The sequence below is a fragment of the Tamandua tetradactyla genome, chromosome 21 (assembly GCF_023851605.1).
Source record: "Tamandua tetradactyla isolate mTamTet1 chromosome 21, mTamTet1.pri, whole genome shotgun sequence".
NCBI lineage: Eukaryota > Metazoa > Chordata > Mammalia > Pilosa > Myrmecophagidae > Tamandua > Tamandua tetradactyla.
In genome coordinates, this window is record NC_135347.1 from 19,521,094 (window position 1) to 19,534,337 (window position 13,244).

Below are 13,244 nucleotides of genomic sequence, written 5' to 3' on the forward strand. Positions count from 1 at the left end.
TGCTCCAAAACACTGGAAGCTAGAAAAAATATTAATATGTTGATTTAGAAGCCACATACTCATTTGTTAAATCCTATTTTCCCCAGTTATATTGTTTCCTACTCCTTTTTTAAAAATATTTTTATTTAGAAATCTTCTCGCACATGCAGCCCATTCATGGCATACAATCAGTGTCTCACAATATCATCGCATAGTTGTGTTTTGATCACCATGATCATTTTTAGAAAATTTGCATCACTCCAGGAAACGAAATTAAAAATAAAAAAAAACAACTCATACATCACCATACCCCTTCCCACTCCCTCTCATTGACCACTGGTAATTCATGAATCCACCATCTTATCTTTTGTATTTTATTTGTCAGATCTATATATTCTTTTCCCTCTTACTCTTTTTATCCTTTAAGTTACCCTTACTGGTGTTTTTCAATTCTGTGGCCTCCTCCAGACCTTCCTCTCCTGACTTTTTTTTTTCAGCTGGCAAATTCCCTCTAGTATTTCTTGTAGAGCCAGTCTCTTGTTGACAGATTCTTTCAGGATTTGCTTGTTTGTGAAAATTTTAATCTTTCCCTCAGTTTTGAAGGACCATTTGGCTGGGTAAAGAATTCTTGGCTGGAAGTCTTTCTCATTCAGGATCTTAAATATATTATACCATTGCCTTCTGCCTCCCTCATGCTAGTTGAGTAGTTTGAACTCAGTCTTATGTAGTTACCCTTGTATGTAGTAGAGTGTCTTTCTCTTGCCATTTTCAGAATTTTTGCTTCTCTTCAACATTTGACAGACTGATTAGTATGTGTCTTGGGGACAGCCTATTTGGATTTATTCTACTTGGAGTTCGTTGAACTTCTTTGACTGCACAGGTATGTCCTTTATAAAGGTTGGGAAGTTTCCCCCCATTATGTCCTCAAGTAATCTTCCTAGCCCTTCACTCTTCTCTTCTCCTTCTGGGACAACAACACTTTTTATATTTGTGCACTTTGTTTTGTCCATGATTTCCCTGAGATCCAATTCAAGTTCTTCCATCTTTTTTTGCCATTTGCTGTTTTTGAGTGTTCGAAATTAGTTGTCCTGCCCTCTAGTTCACTTATTCTTTCTTCTGCCTCTTCAAATCTGCTATTGTTTGCCTCTAGTATGCTTTCTATTTGGTTTATAGCATCCTTAATCTCTATGATATCTGCTATTTTTCTATTTATTCTTTCAAATTCCTCTTTATGCTTTTCTAGTGTCTTCTTGATCTCCTTTATGTCACTAGAAATCCCATTTATTTTATTTAGTAGAGTTATATGAACATCTTTGATTAGTTGTTCCAACGTCTTTGTCTCCTTTGGTGTTTTAATTTGTCATTAGGCAAGGCTATGTCTGTCTACCTCATAATATACTTGGTGATTTTCTGCTGTCTTCAAGGCATGTAAATATCTGGATTGATTTACTTTGGAAGTTGATTTTCTTCAGTAGTCTAAAGCCTTGTATTTGTGGGATGGTTGTGGAGCAGGATGTGGGGCGTGGGGTGGGGCACAGCCATGTGGTGATGTGTTGCAGCACAAGTATAGGTGTACGTTGGGGATGCTACTCTGGTGCTTGTGAGCATGGGCACCCAGCAGCGGGGGGTATGTGCCTGTGCACGTTCATGAGTCTGGGCATTGGGGCCCTGGTGTGCACTGATCCAATGCACGGGGCCCTTTGTGCGCATGTGCAGAGCTCAGGGCAGCAGGTCCGCATTGAGTCTCCATGGGCTGGGATGGAAGTCGCCTGGCTATGCAGATCATCACTTACCCAGAGCTGGGGGGCATAACTGGGGGCTGTGCGCATGCACAGATCTTGGAGGGCCATAAACTGATGTACATGTGTGCAGAGCTGGGGGGAAGGGGTGGGGGGGTTTGCAGGACTGTGTGGGCTGGGGGCAGGTCTAGCCTGGGTATGGAGGTAGGTGCCAGCAGCCTTTATGTGCTGTCAACCACCTACAGGGAACAAAGAGAGGGAAGCAGGACTCAGGAGGGGGCAGGCAAGACTGCTTGCTCAGGGGAGGTAGATTGGGCTGTGGCAGGTGTGTGTGTGCTTGGGGTGGGGTTGTGGGGTGTGTATGTGTGCAAGGGGTTGGCAGGGTGCTTGGAGCACAGGGCGGGTGAGGGGCTGGTGACAGGGTTCAGGTGTATGGGGTATGCGGTGACTTGTGGGTGGCGGAGCAGCTCTGGTGAGGGTAATGCACTCAAGGAAAGCAGCTTGTCTTACTTGCAGGTCCCCATCTCCCCTGTTTCCCCATCCCTGCACTCCTGAAGGTTCCCGGCTTCTTTGTTAGGCTGTTGCAGCAGCCCGATGGTCTCCTGTTCTCTGTTTCTCAGTTCCTCAGCTTTTGCAACTAGGGCTACCCTGCACAGGACAGTCCCCTCCAAGACAATCCCAGGAGTGCCTGCCGAATCCAGAGGGGGCTGGGCATGGTGGGCTGGCAGCAAGGTAGTGGGAGAGGGGGCAGGCAGGAGAGGCATGTCCAACTGGAGTGGGGACTGGCTGGTGCATGCTTCCTCTCCCTCCACGCCCCTGGGCTGGAAACAGATGCCTCAGTGTCAGCTGTCTGATGGCTTCTGGGTAGCAACAGCATGCAGAACCCCTCCCATCCCCTCTCTACCCTCTAAATGTTCACAAATATTCTTAAGATATGTTTTTTTATTTGTTTGTTTGTTTCTGTATGCTGTATGGTGGAGCTCACACTTCAATCTTTTTCCATGTGACTATCCCATTATTGCAGCACCGTTTGTTGATTTTTTGGGGGGGATGAGGGGGGAGATGCACGGGCTGGGAATTGAACCCAGGTCTTCTGCATGGCAGGTGAGAATTCTACCACTGAACTACCCTTGCACTCCCTCTTTGGCTCACTTTTAAGTTGTCTTTTTGTTGTTAAGCTGAAGGATTTCTTTATATTTTCTGAATATTAATCCTTTATCAGATATGTTTTTTCCAAATATTTTCTCCCATTTTGTGGGCTGTTGTTTTACTCTCATGACAAAGTCCTCTAAGATACAAACGTTTTCCATTTTGATGAAGTCCCATTTATATACATATATTTTCTTTTGTTGCTTATGCTTTGGGTGTAAAGTCTAAGAAACTTGTTTTTTTTTGTAAATGGGGATCCAGTTTTCCCAGCACCTTTTGTTGAAGAGACTATTCTTTCCCAATTGAGTAATCTTTGCCCCCTTGTAAAAATCAGTTGGCCATAAATGTGAAGGTTTCTCAGCTCTCAATTCAGTTCCATTGGTCCTTGGCCCAGTACCATGCTCTTTGATTATTGTGGCTTTGTAGTATGTTTTCAGATCACAGAGTGTGAGTCTTCCAACTTCATCCTTCTTCTTCAAGATGGCTATATCTATTTAGGTCCCCTTAATCTTCCCTCTAAATTTGATGATTGTCTTTTCCATTTCTGCAAAGAAGGTTTGTGAAATATTGACTGGGATTGCATTGAATCTATATTACTTTTGGTAGGATTGACATCTCAATGACATTTACTCTTCCAATCCATAAACATAGCATGTTCTTCCATTTATTTAGGTCTTCTTTGATTTCTTTTAGCAATATTTTGTAGTTTTCTACAAAAATTTATGTAATTTCTACAAAAAATTGATGTCCTTGCTTAGCTTTATTCCTAGATATTCGATTCATTTTGTTGTTATTCTCAAAAAGGATTTTTTTCTTAATTTCTTCTTCTGATTGTTTATTGCTTGTGCATATAAACACTGACTTTTGTATGCCCTGCCACTTTTATGAATTCATTTATTAGTTCTAGTTTGTTGTGTTAGTTTTTCCAGAATTTTCTGTATATAGGATCATATCATCTGCAAATAGGGAGTGTTTTACTTCTTCCTTTCCAGTTTGAATGTCTTTTTTAAATTTCTATTTCTTGCCTAATTGCTCTGGCAAGAACTTACATTACAATGTTGAATAATAGTGGTGATAATGGGAATCCTTGTCTTGTTTCTGATTTTAGAGGGAAAGCTTCTAGTCTTTCACCATTAAATAGGATGTTATCTGTCCATATACGACCTTTATCATGCTGAGGAAATTTCCTTCTGTTCCTAGTATTCTAAGTGTTTTTAGCAAGAAGTGGTGCTAAATTTTGTCAAATGTGTTTTCTGAATCAATTGAGTTGATGACATGCTTTTTTCCCCTTCATTTTGTTTATGTATTATGCTAATTGCTTTTTTTAACTCGAGCCAACTGGTATAAATCGCATTTGATCATGTTGCATAATTCCTTTATCGGTTGTTGCACTCAGTTTGCTAGGATTTTGTTGAGGATTGTTGCATTTATGTTTAAAAGAAATATTGGTGTGTAGTTTTCTTTCTTGTGGTATCTTTATCTGGCTTTGTGATGAGGATGTTGTTGGCCTCATAGAATGAAATGAGAATGTTCCCTATTCTTAAATTTTTTGAAAGAGTTTGAGCAGAATTAGAGTTAAGTTTTCTTGGAATGTTTGGTAGAGTTCCTTTGTGAAAGCATCTGGTCCTGAGTTTTTATTCGTTGAGGTGTTTTTGTTTACAGATTCAACCTCTTTACTAGTAATTGGTTTATTGAGATCTTCTAATTCTTCTTGAGTTAATGTAGATAGTTTATATGCTTCTGTAAATTTATCTATTTCATGTGTTGTCTAATCTATTGATACACAGTTGTTCACAGTATCCTCTTACAGTCCTTTTTATTTCTGTGGGGTTGATAGAAATGTCCCCTTTTTCAAATCTGATTTTATTCATTTATATCCTCTTCTATTTCTTCTTTGTTAGTTGATCTAAAATTTTGTCAGTTTTTAAAATCTTTTCAAAGAGCAGACTGTTGATTTTGTTGTTTATCTCTACTTTTTTTTTTTTTCTGTTTTCAATTTCATTGATCTCTGCTCGAATCTTTATTTCATTGCTCTTCTTTTACTAGTTCTTCCGGTTTTGAGATTAGGTCTCTGACTTGAAGTCTATTCTTTTTTAATATAAGTATTTAGAGGTATAAATTTATGTCTCAGCACTGCCTTCAATGCATCACGTAAGTTTTGGTATATTGTATTTTCGTTCACCTCAAAATATTTCCGAATTTCCCTTGAAATTTCCTCTTCAGCCCATTGGTTTTTTAAGAGTGTGTTATTTAATTTCCAAATATTTGTGAATTTTCTATTTCTTCCCCTATTATTGATTTCTGGCTTCATTCCATTTCGAAGAATATACATGGCTTGATTTCAATATTTTTAAATTTGTTGGGACTTGTTTTGTGACTTAACTTGCTCTGTCCTGTAGAATGATCCATATGCAGTTGGGAAAAATGTGTATTCTGCTTTGGTTGGAAACAGTGCTGCTTAGGTTGGAAACAGTGTTCTATATATGTCCTTTAGGTCTAATTGGTTAGTGTGTCATCCAATTCTTGTATTTCCTTATTGATCTTTTGACTCAATATTCTATCCAGTGGTATATTAAAGTCTGATGGTTTAATTTCTCCCTGAAATTTTGTCATTATTTGCCCCATATGTTTTGGGGCTCTGCTTTTAGATGCAAACATATTTAAATTGTTATAGCTTCGTATTGAGTTGTCCCCTTTATCAATCTGTATTGACCTTCTTAGTGCCTCATAATTGTTTTTGACTTAAAATCCTTTTTATCTGATATTAGTATAGCCTCTCTTGCTCTCCTTTGGTTGCTGTACCTACATGTGTACATTTTCCATCCTTTCATTTTAAACCTACTTGTATCTTTGAATTTAAGGTGAGTCTTTTGCAGACAGTATATGGTTGGGTCATGCTATTTTATCTATTCTGCCAATCTCACCTTTTGACTGGAGAGTTTAATCTATTTGCACTTAAAATTACCACTGATAATGCAGGAATGCCTTCTCATTTCTTTCTGGATATAGTTTTCGTCTATTTTCCTTGTGGTTAGCATAGAGCTAAAACTTAACACCTTAAATATGTAACAATCATATTTGGTTTAATACCTATCTAAGTTCAATTGCATGCACATGAACTTTCCCCTTACATCTCTCTCTGCCCACCTTTTTTTTTTTGTTTATTTATTACCACTTTCCTTGTACATTATGTGTCCAAAACCATAATATTACATTACTTTTTATGAATTTGCATTTTATCCTCTCTGCCATCTCCCGGGCACATGCTCAACCCCTCCAGAGCAATGGGTGGGGCCAGGCCTCCCCCAATCCCCAAGAAATGTGCTTAACCCTCTTAGAGGCCTGGGGCATCATAACTCTTCCAGAGCATCTAAGTAGAAGGCCCACCCTCTGCCTTTGGAACAAACTCAGTCTCTCCAAGTGTATGATTACTCTTCTGGCCTGAGGTTTGTTGGCTTCAGACCTTAGCTTCCATGGTTCTGCCTTTTAGTCCAAACTGGAAGTGGTTTTGCTTATATAGATCCCACAATACTTTTGTGGCTTTTGCTTTTCTATTTAGCATTCAAGGATCATAGCCATCAGGCAAAAGGACTTTTCACAAATCCTTCCTGGATAACTCCATCTCCAAACTTGCTTTTTTCTGAAATGGCTGACTGGTTCCATGTTCCATGTTTTAAATCCTCATTTGGGGTACTATTCTTTGGGATCTCCCTTTCAGAAGCCTAGAATTTTCCAGACTATCAATTTCTGCTTTCTTCATACCCAAGAGTTCAGTTCTTAGCTTATCTCTTTCCTGTCACATTTCACTGCAAGCTGCAAGGAGAAACCAGACCACACCTTCCACATTTAATTTGGAAATCTCTTCTGCTAAATATACAAGTTCATGGCTTTTGAAATCTGCCTTCCATCTAAAACCAGTAGTCAATTTTGCCAGATTATCTGCCATTTTAAAACAAGGGTCACCTTCCTTCCAGTTTGCAATAACTCAGGCATCATTTTTATCTAAGACCTTCTCAAAAGTATCTTTAGAGTCAGCATTTCTACCAACAGTCTCTTCTAAGCATTCTAGGCCTTCTCTATCAACCTTCTCACAATTCTTCCAGAACTTCCCCCTTATCCATTTAAAAAGCCATTCCAACATGTTTGATATTTTCAAACTGCAGCAGCACCCCATTTCTCTGGTACCAAAATCTTTCTTAGTTTGATAAAGCTGCCAGAAAGCAATATACGAGAAACAGAATGGCTTTTTAAAAGGGAAATTTTTAAATCACAAATTTACAGTTCTAAGGCTATAAAAATGTTTAAACTAGGGCGTACAGAGACAATTATCTTGGTTCAAGAAAGGTCAGTGGATCTGGAACACTTTTGTCAGCTGAGAACATAATTGGCTGGCATCTGCTCAGCTCTCTGGCTTCTAGTTTCAAGCATCTTCCTCCTGGGGGCACTTTCTTTCCTCATCTCCAAAGGTCTCTGTCTGTGTGGACTGTGTCAGTTTTTTCCAAAGGTTCCCTCTTTCTTAAAGGACTCCAGTAAGTCACCTAATCAAAAGGTCCTACCCACAATTGAGTGGGTTATATCTCCATGGAAACAACTTAATCTAAAAGAACCCACCCAACATCATTAACCATAGAGATGGACGGACCCTGAAAGGGAGTTAGAACAACCATAGCTGCTCCATTTTTATAAAAATGAAGAGCAGGATTTATTTGATTAATAACGAAGAAATTGAGTGTTCCCTTGGCTTCATATTTTTCCCCAAAGTTATTTATCAATTGATACCAAGCCTCGTAGACATTATAATAATTAAATTTCTGCTCAAGGACAATTACCAGATCCTATCTCTTTTGCTGAGCCCTCAGTACCAGGAGAAGCAGATCGACACTCTGGTCTTTGATTAGTTGGATTGGTGGGTAGAAGGGAAAAGCTGTGTTTACAATTTAAAGTGTGTATATTTGAAACAATGCTTCATATTTCTTAATGAAATGTGACAGTAAGTCTTGTAATAAAAACTGACTTAGAGATTTTGGAATTATTTTAAGAAAAAATATTGCTTAACAAGAAGACAGGCAAATAGATATTTCAAGGTCCTTTTTGTTTTGAATATCTGCGGTTCAGTAAATGCTAGAGAAAATGTGTTGAAGCTTACTTAATACATGCGGCAGTAGTGTTATCAACATCTAACTTCAGGTTTCCTCCTGTCACCTGGTACATTGTAAAAGCCAGGCAACCTATTGTCCTACAGTTGTCGTAACAAATAAAGTGCTTGCTTTGGTTTAAAGAAGTAAAAAGATCCCACCCAGCAATGTTAAATATGGATTAAAGATCATGATTTTCCTGGAGTACAAAACAGGTTCACCCTGGCACAAGTGACTCGATAAGCAATAAGCTAGTGGCATGGAATAAAAGAGGGGTGGGGATTGGAGATGGGACTAATTTACTGAAATTTTGACCTGATAATTCCTATCTTGTCAGTTCTTACATGCTTTTAAAAAGATTTTCAAGTATTTTATTCAGTACTCTTAGTAGTTTTCAGAAATAAATTCAGTCTCAAGAGCCAATTATATTACCAAAAATGGACAATATAACGCTTTTTCCTACAAATAAGCAGAGCAAATGTTTTATTTGAACATTCTTAAGATAATTTATTTAAAGGCTTTGTTCACTATTTCACAGTCTGGTCTTCTTCGTTGGTGTTTTCCTTATTTTTATCCTCTTCCTTTGGATGGTCCATTATTTCCTTTTTCTTTGTCTTGTACTCTTTTAATATTTTAAAATGTTCATTTTTGGATTTATTCCTTGACTTATCTGTTTCTTGAATTTGTAGCCAGCTCTGTGATAAGACAGGTTTTTTTGAGCTTCAGTACTCCTATCAGGAAGGTCTGTCGAAGGCAAATAGAGTGTGCAGAGTTTTCCCTGTCTTTCTGCTCCTGTGTCTTTGTCCTACACTTTTACTTGTTAGTTGTTTTGAAGTTCCTTGTTTACAGGAGTTTGGTTGTCCCTTCTGTTTCTTAGTAGTCAGACATCCCTCTCCTAGGTGTTTGAAGCTGGCAGGCCTTTATTTCATATTGTCTGACTCTACAATTTCTTACACTCCTTTCATTGTCTCCTGCTGCTTTTTGCCTGGAGGACAAGTTCTGGGAGGAGGATTATTTTCCTCAGTTGGTATTTCCTGGTCAAAAAAGGGCCAAGACTCACAAAGGGGGTTCAGACTGTTTCAGTGTGCCCTGGGGAAGGGGTCAGGAAATCTTCAGCTAATTTAGAGTTGGAATAAGTTTATTTTGACAGCTCTTGCCACTGTTATAATTGCTTTTATGGAGGTCTAAATTTCCCTAGGTCTTCATTCCACCCTCTAAAAGTGCTCCTCCCCATACCTCTTCTTAACAATAGAGGAAATATTTTTCCAACAGTCTTCTCACATTTCATTGGCCAAAATTGTATCACATTCCCACTATCAGTAGGAATGGAATTGCTGTGATTGGTGGAGAATATTCAATATTTATTCCTTGCCTTTCCTAATATATCTGAGCAAGATCAGAATTCTCTTATCAAGGATGAAAGAGAAAGGGCTCCTAATGGGAGAGCAGTCAGCCTTCTTTCACAGCATTTGAAACACACATTTATTAGATATTATATTTTTAAAAAATTTATTGGAGAAGTTGTGGGTTTACAGAACAATCATGCATAAAGTACAGGATTCCCATATACCACCCCACCACCAGTCTTTTGCATTGGTGTGGAATGTTTGATGATTGTATATTTATATAGTTAGGATATTTTTGTTTCTCAACAGTAATAGCCAGCATTTATTGAGATATTCTACATTCTAGGCACTGTGTGACACAATTTACATGGATTACCTCATTTAAAATGCCCAATACACAAGCCTGTGAAATATTATAATTATTTTAACTATAGAAATTATAGGTTTACACAAAAATCATGTAAAAAACATGTTCCATATACCCCCCCCATTATTGACAATTTCTGTTAGTGTGGTACCTTTGTTATAATTGTTGAAAGAATATTTAAATAGCACTATTAACTATGGCCTATAGTTTACATCAGATATTTTTCCCCATATATCACCCTATCATTGACAGCTTGTATTAGTATTATACATTTATTCTAATTCACAAAAGAACATTCTTATACTTGTACTATTAACCCAGTTCATCATCCACAATGGGGTACACAGTTGTGGGTATAATTAACAGCACTAAATTATGTGAATGTGGTTGAAGGGGGAGGTTTTGGGTCATGTATGTTGCTGGAATGAAAGTTAGAAGATCAAACGTGGAATTGTATATTATTTTTTAAATATGGGCATCTTTATATAGGTATAATTTATGGCAGATTCAGTGTTCCTGCATTGCAAGGATATTGGTATTTTCTGTGATATGAAATTGCAATCAATAATAGTTTGATGGCTGTGGAATTGATCTGTCAGAAGATACAGCTTCAGGTTTACTAAACATTTCTCTACTTGGATATTTATATCAGCAAATACTGCTGATATATACCTGTATTTGTTCATTAATATGCTTTTTCTTATGCAATTACTAGATATTTTGAAACCAGTTAGGGTGACTAATGAATTCGGGCTTCATGTTACTTTTGAAATTGCAAAAATTAGCAATGACAAGAAATGCTATTTAAAAAACATCTTTCTGAAGTAACATCTTTTACTTATTTCAGGAGCAATTGTATTTCTGAGTTCTTAATGTGGAATATATTTGGAGGTTCATCTTTGGTATACTTTCAGGTGTCCTATCTCTAGCTTTAATTCACATCTTTTAGAAAAATCACTTTTATTTTTAAATTCATAAGAATTCAGAAATCATTCAAAGATCTGCATACAGCTTTCCTGCCTTCTTTTGGATGCACTTGTGTTTTTATAACTCATCTTGTTTAATATATCATTCTTTATATCTTTATATCTCTCATTTTAAACAAAACCCCTAAAATTCTCCAAAGAGATATCACTGACCTCACAATTTCGCTGCTAGTCTTGTGCATCTGTGTGGTTTCTCAAATTTTTAATACAGGTGACATGCCATCCAATAAAAGCAAATATGACCCATTGACAATGAATTAAACCTTATTCTGGAAAAGTTTAATTCTGTTAGGTTTGTGAGATAGAAATAATTCAACAAAATATTCAGTTGATCTCAATATGCCAACAACTTAAAATGTACTCGTTTATTTTTGTGTGTGTGTGTAGAGTGATACATGAAATAGTATATGGCTTAAGGAATAAGTAGATGGTCCCATCCAATTGAATAAAGTTATCAGATATTTATTCTCTCTGCCTATCCCATTTCTTTATTTAAGTGCTGTGGAATCTATGAAAAATATATATAGATCAGAAAACTAATTTACAAACTTTTCCAAGCCTCATCCCTAAAGCTCAGCGTTCCATTATACCTTAAACTCCTGCCTATATGTAACCTTGTATTTCTATGGACTTTTCTGTACCCCTCCAGCAGAATTTATCATTTCATACTCCATGTCTTAATAATTGTCTGATATCCCTTCATTGATTAGAGCTTGGTTTGTCTACATGTGACAAAACTGCATTGGATTAAGCAAAATTAAAATTGATGGGATGGCTTAAGAAGTTCTCAGGAATGCATGCTCTTTTCTCTCTAATATCCTAAAAGTGTAGCCATTGTCTTCATATTGAAAATGGCTGTGGGAGTTCCAGCCATCAAAACACCACTAAGAGAACAAGAAAGAGAATGTAAAGGAAGAATATTACCCATTTCTACTGAGTCTCCTTCATAGAGAGTATTGAATAGTATTTCTACTTTTAAAATATTATCATTTGGCCACAACTTATGGAGTTTTTGGTTAGGTGTTAATGAGTCAAGCTAAAAATTGTGATTTATTTTATTAAGGAAGAATGGGATAATCGGTATTTTGAAGAAACTTAAAATCTGTGTAAAACTTATTTTCTGAAAGTTTATTTTCCTTTAGGGCAGGGAGTATATTTTAGTCTTCCTTGCATCCCCCTGCATTACGTAACATGCGTCTTGTTCAGAGTAGGCACTCAATAAGCATATATTGATTATGAATGAAATAAGGAAAATGAACACCATCGTCTTCTAGATACTTTATGACAGATAATATTTTCAACCCAAAATGCTTGTTAAACACCATTTTAAATAAATGCCTCATTTATTCTCACTTATTTTTTTATATCTAACTCCTGGTTCTGTTCAATCTAGAAGCAAGTAGTTGTTGCTTATCCATTTGTTTATTCGATTAAATATTATGTCCAAGTGAATACCAAATATTCTTTATGTGTATCACTCTTCATTTGTGCCTCAGGGCAGACCAAAAAAATTGGAAAATATTTTCACACAAATGTGTGTATGGTTGGTTTGTGGAAGGTAGGACCCTATCTGTGGTTTGAAGAGTCTGTTTTGTTTAAGTCAGAATTTGGAGAAGGGGAGAAAACGGGGGTGAGAAATATGGTGATGTTGGGTGCTGAATGAACGTGAAAAGGTTAAAGGACCATTGTGGAAACCAAGCTATCTGAAATGGATGTTTGGTTTGGGGAGCTAAAGTTTGATATGTACAGTACCAAGAATCTTGTATTTTAAGATGAATCTGTATTTTTTTTTTCTGTTAAGCACTGAAAGTTTATAGTAAGATTTGACAGAACTGGCATGTGAGGAAAATTCATTTGAACACCAGACTATCTAAACTTGCTAAATAAACTGCATTCTACCTTTATTTTACACATTTGGAACTCTATTAGTTCCCTGAAGGCAGGCTTGTTTTGACGAGAATGGATTTCTATCTCAAAAAACATCTTCAGGTATAGAAAAATATTCTGTGCTTTTCACTGAATAGACCTTAGGAAAGACACTAGAGATATCTTCTCATGGAAAAATGTCTTTGTAAATTTTGCAACGGTGAGATATTTTTGTACTTTTTAAAAAAGAGGGCTCCAAAATTGTATAAAATCTAAGTTTAAAAAAAATCTGTTAAAGTACCCTAAATTACTAGCAACCCATAACTCCCGTACTTGCCATTGTTCTTTCCATCCAGTAAACATTTTATGTGAATTGTGAATTGAAGTAGACTAAATATCTTCCAGCCATGGAAAAATAAAATGGTTTCTGTTCCCAAAATTGTCATTAAAAATTATTTATTTTGTATATTTTTGCAACCAACCATCTTCAGAGAAAATAATAATACAAAAGATAATTTATTTTTTATGCACCATTTTGCTTTAGATGATAATATGAAAAGACTCTTCATTTGCTGCCTCAGGTCAATGTTATCTCTACACACTGGCACACATACACACAAAATACATCCAGCCCTTGGGTATATGATCTGCAGGTCCTGGTCAAATTAAACTACCAA

General features: G+C 36.8%; 2 protein-coding genes across 3 annotated transcripts in view; one reads left to right on the forward strand and one right to left on the reverse strand.

The window, feature by feature from the left end:
- Positions 1–5,656, reverse strand: part of SLC25A46 (solute carrier family 25 member 46) — a 198,499-nt gene extending 192,843 nt beyond the window's left edge. The window contains exon 1 of the mRNA XM_077139006.1: positions 5,647–5,656. The gene's annotated coding sequence lies outside the window, so the exon portion shown is untranslated. The remainder of the gene's footprint in view (positions 1–5,646) is intronic.
- TMEM232 (transmembrane protein 232) overlaps positions 1–13,244 on the forward strand; it is a 341,832-nt gene that overhangs the window by 134,387 nt on the left and 194,201 nt on the right. The window lies entirely within an intron of this gene.